This window comes from Aplysia californica, unplaced genomic scaffold (genome assembly GCF_000002075.1).
Source record: "Aplysia californica isolate F4 #8 unplaced genomic scaffold, AplCal3.0 scaffold00207, whole genome shotgun sequence".
Lineage (NCBI taxonomy): Eukaryota > Metazoa > Mollusca > Gastropoda > Aplysiida > Aplysiidae > Aplysia > Aplysia californica.
The window spans coordinates 367374-372834 of NW_004797477.1; the positions used below are offsets into that span (position 1 = coordinate 367374).

A 5461-nucleotide genomic window follows, 5' to 3' on the forward strand; every position below is an offset into this window, starting at 1 on the left:
GTGTAGCCTTCACGACACGTTTGTTAAAAGCAGTCACCCATTGTGGAGGAGAAAAATGCTTGTCCTATACAGGCGAACATCTTAAATGGTGTCATAACGGTTTTAAAAAATGTGCACCATCTGAGGATTATTTTGGATAGCCCAGGATAGAGAAAAGTGGAAGGGGTTTGTCCGTGGCCTAATACCCTGGTGCACGGGCGGTGAGAAAGGCAATGATGATGACACCATGGAGGAAATAAGAGTGGCTGTTTGTACAAGTGACTGCCTTACCAAGGTGGCAGTTCGAGCAGGTTATACTGTATTTGAATAAAGCTTACTTACTTTTATTTTACTTTTTCATCCTCTGTTGCCATTAAGCGTCGAGGGAAGATGCAGTTTTCTATGGTAGGCCAAATAAAGCAAAAGATCAAATCAAGCACTGACAAGACGGGTCAAACCAGCCAGCAGTCTAAATCTCTCGGAGAACACACAGAGCTACAAATGAAACAGAGAGAGAGAGAGCTACAAATGAAACAGAGAGAGAGGGAGTAAATGTTTTATGAAGATTCATACAATTAATTATGATGCTAGAATTTTTCTTCTACATCTCAGTAAATGAACTGTAATTTTTCAGCACGTGAGACATGTATTTACTAATGTCCTGTCTTGTGCGTATGCGTGAGTGCACCTAACCTTTGTAACATCAACTGCCATTGTAAACGATAAGGACAAATTTCTCTACTTAAGATGAATAAAAATTGTCATTGTCATTGTCGACGGGGGTGTAAGTACTCTAAAATCAGGATTAAGTTTTTGTTTTTTTTCCATTTCAAGATGCCTACAAAGAGGGAAAAGTATTCTCCAGTTTGTGATCTTGAAAACGGATATCTATTTGAGAGGTTCGCCATCTAGGAAATACAGTCAGAACTGTCAAAGACTGCCGCTGAATGTTGGGGAGAAAATTAATTGTTCATCTCTAACTGCTGGATATCTCTCACAATGTCAATATGTTAGTCTTTTTAAAAGCACAAGAAGGGGGCGGGGGGCGGAGCTGGTTGTACAGGTGTTTGTCTTATACAGGTGGTCATTAGGGCAGATTCACCTGTTATTCAAACCTGCCAGAACAACTGACAATAACTGTCCCCAGTTCGTGGTTGGCGGGTACTGTGGTGTGGTTTGCTTCTTCTTTCCAATGGAAAACTATTGTCCTTCTCTCTCTTCCTCCTCGTTTGTGTTTGTTACTCTCTTGTAACAGCTCTACTCTTTGGCAATTATGTGACTTTATTTTGTTGCAAGTGTCGTAAAACTTTTGCTAAAACTAAAAAACTAACTGTCCCCAGGTCGTGCCCGGACAAGCCCAAGCCTTGCAGCATTGCCCAGTTAGACTCTCCGTCACCCAGCCCACAACTTCTTGTCGTGAGTCTTCTGTCTGTTGTGTTGTGAGAGATAGATAGAGAGATAGATGGATGGATAGATAGAGAGAGATATATATGGATAGATAGATAGAGAGAGAGATATATGGATAGAGAGAGAGATGGATGGATAGATAGAGAGAGAGAGATGGATGGATAGATAGAGAGAGAGAGAGATGGATGGATAGATAGAGAGAGAGAGAGATGGATGGATAGATAGATAGACAGACAGACAGACAGACAGACAAATTGGAATATAGGTAGATAGATGGACAAAATTTAGAGCGATAGATAGGACGATAGATAGATAGGCTGATAGACAGGCAGACAGAAAGAGAGAGAGACTGAGGTAGAGAGGGAGATGAAGATAGAAAAAAAGAATAAGAGGTAAAAAAAAAAGGAGTGAATGTAAAGGGAACCTGTTTCCTGTTCTTGCACAAAGCTCATCTCCACAGGACAGAACACCATAGGGGAAATGTCTTTTAGTTTAATACAGTTTAGCCGGCACTCACAACTGCTTAAGGTCATATGAGCACCAAGGGGTGGATGTCAACAGAGAAGTCCATACAGGGAATCAGGCTTACTCTGTTCACCTCTCTAGCTTCAACAGCACAAAGTCTGCTTCGGCTATCAAGGCAGCTCGGAAATAGTTGGTCTCAAGAGAGTTGACAAACATCATACAAAAGAAGTAGAGGAGAAATGACGGTAGAACGGATTAGGAAAGAAAAGGCAGCAGTTCCCCGTTTGCAGTTCAGGCTCAGTTACGAGCATGACATTGATAAATCAGCCCATTTACAATTCTACTGTGCATAATTATATAAGAACATGTTGCTGTCCCCCTTTGTGAGTATCCTAAAGACACTTCCGTCTGTAGCGCTGCACAGAACACCACAGGGGAAATGTCTTGTGTCAACGAGCCGAAGAGCAGATTCATACAATTATGATGAGAGAATTTTTCTTCAATAACATCTCGGTAAATGGATTGTAATTTTTTCAGGGTGCCATTGTCGGAGGTCCTTTAGTGAATGACGAGTACAAGGACGACCGTAGGAACTATACCCTCAACGAAGTCGCCACGGACTATAACTCAGGATTCCAGGGAGCTTTGGCAGGTCAGTGGAAAACTTTGTGTTCATGGAGAGATATTTTTTTCTGTCTTTTTTATGATTACACTGGCTAAAACGCAATTTGTGGCATAAGGTTGAACACACTTGTTTTAAGCTTGTTCGGGGTAGCTGATTCCAGTAATGGCATTACTTTTTGCGCATTACGTCAAGTCTTTGCTCTATTAAAAAGTGTTATTTTTCCGTGTCAGTTTCAATATGACAGTTGAAGAGTTTTCAAATAGCATAGCCTATAGTTTGGTTTAAAAACTTTGCTTTAATGACTCAGAGTACAAAGTTTAATATTTAACTGTGTGACTTTTCATCCAAAGTTAGTAAGTAATGAATATTAGTTAAATCATGCCAGTTTTTGTGTGCTATAAACGTAATACAACACGTCTATATCTCTACATGTGCCGTACACAAATTTGGCTCTATCTCTATTTATTTTGACCTTCAATCTTTTCAAGAGAATGCCAAAATATCTTGCAAAAGTATTACTTGTACTTTGCCTATGAAGACCGTTTTTTGGGCATAAAAAGTGTTTGGAATCGAACTTTTCCCTTAAATAGATAAACAGTTTATCATAATTTTTGGCTTCAAGACTGACAGCAAAAAGCTGTTTGAAAGATGATGTTAAGACAGTTTTTTCATAGTAGGGCAAAGGAACCACTCCAGTACATGTAGTTTGCAACATACAAGGATTATGTCTACTGCCATGACGTACCAGGTTTGTTATGTGCACTACTGTGTCTGACTGCAATCGGAATGAATGCAGACTTGTCTTATACAGTACAAAGAGACATCTGAAGTGTGTGCTACAACATAATGAAAATGCAGTTGGGTCTGTTCCTTTTGGTTACTCAATTTTGCTTAACGGAAAATGCAGGTTCATTAATATTGCTGGATTTAACTTGAACACATTTTCAGATCAACACATGACCACAACTAAAAATTTGTGTTGATCTGAAAATGTTCTTCTCAACACTTTTCAGTCACACAGCCAGCAGTACAAAATACCCCATCTGGTCACCCAGCCAGGAGAGTGACTGCAACGGTTTTCTCGGGCCTGCACCTGGAACGGATAATTTTCACTGTCGCACTATTGCGCCTAGTGACCGCTAAGTGTTAACCAACAGGGTGACTATACAAAGTATCCATGAGTTCTTTGTCTGTAGGATAGTCACGAGAAAAACACAATGCTGGGAACAAAACTTGTTGCTAGCGAGGACAGGATGGACGACTCTTGCCTCCCAAAGAGGTTACTCTGGTTAGCTGACTTAAGGCAAACGTTTTCAGCGGATTGAAAAAACACTTCAAAGGTGTTCTTAAAGCATCCCTGAAGAGATGTGACATTTCTCGTACCACTTGGGAAGAAGCTGCCCGCAATCGCACAATCTGGCGTTCCTTTGCAAGATCGGGAGTTGCCAAGTTTGAACAAAGACGCACTAGAAATAAAGAATGGAGGCGAAAGCTGAGGAAAGACCGAGGAGCCCTATCTTCCAGTCTAGTTCAGCCCCAAACATCCCCTGCCCCCACTGCAACAGACATTTACGAGCGAAGATCGGCCTGATCAGCCATCTCTGCACACACCGCTCCCCTCCGGTGATGTGAAGTCAAGGTCATCTTCGTCAGCGAAGGACAATTGTCATCAACGGTTGGAGAGAAGAATGTCATCAATGAACCACTTGCTAGTACAGAGATTGCCCAACATCTGTGATGCTAATGCCCACTTCACCCCTCTATGAAGAAGATAATGATAAAAGTGACAATAATAATAGTATTAAAAGTAAAGTTGTTCCCTCATCCGATCCTCACTTTGGGGATTGCCTTGTTAGTGCGACAACTTCCTGGGCCTTCGGCATATTATGGTAGGGTAGCCAGTTCCTTTCCACGCTGCCTTTACTTCCCCAACTCGAAGTCAGGTACCCATTACTGCTGGGTGGGCAGGGGGAGGCGAAAAAATCTGTGTTTGAACGGAGGCTCGAACCCGGACTTTCCGCTTTGGAGACGAGCACACTAACCACTCCGCCACCGCACCCTCAATAGTAGTATTATATTATTATTATTCTAATGCCCAGCCAACGATACTAGCCCTGACCCTCACTTTCAGGATTGGAACCTGTACCTATGAGACCGGTACTCTGGTAGCGAAAGAGTTCAATAAAATTAAAATGTAAACGTAAAAGAAGAAAAAAAAGTATGAAACAGTGTTCATCTTCTACCATAATCTTCTGTGTTCTGTCCTCAGGAATTGTTCATCTTGAGTTGACCAAGAACCTGCCACCCACCACCAACAAATGTCCTTGCACGTCCTAAGCTCACCGTAGGACGCGGATTGCGGGACCACCAAAGTGTTTAGTTTTAGTAGACGTTTTGCGGCGCTCGCAACTGCATATGGTCATATAAGCGCCAGGAGATTAGAGGTGTTACAAGAGAGTAACAAACACCCGCCAACCACCCACAGGCAAAGTGTGCTGCCAGGCTGTCTCTCCTTCTTGACAGTTCCTGTGGGTGGTTGGCGGCTTCTCTGGTGTGGTTTGCTTCTCCTTTCCCGTCAAACATCTATTGCCCTGGTCTCCCCTCTTCTCTTGTAACACCTGTAATCTTCGGCACTTATATGACCTAATTGTGTTGCAAGTGTAGTAAAACTCTTACTAAGGACTTGGACGGAAAGAGAAGTTTCTTCTGTGAATCACTTGTAGTAACAAGTGGAGCGCGTCTAAATGTTTTGTAAAACTCATACCACATGTCGCTTGTGAGAAGAAAATAAAGTGTGATGAAGAAAATCTCTTTCAGATGTTGTGCTTTTTCTATTATGAGTGCTATTTAACCCTATCCGTACACCCTAGGGTCATTTTGTACCCCCGGGTTTGTATTCTTCACAATTTATTTTGAATACTTCTAGTACGAAGACCTCTTTGAAACTTTCAGTATTTCTCGAAATACCTATTTGACAGACTGCTA

At 41.8% G+C, this 5461-nt stretch overlaps 1 protein-coding gene across 2 annotated transcripts in view; it reads left to right on the forward strand.

The window, feature by feature from the left end:
* LOC101850805 (endoglucanase E-4) overlaps positions 1–5461 on the forward strand; it is a 53570-nt gene that overhangs the window by 15324 nt on the left and 32785 nt on the right. The window lies entirely within an intron of this gene.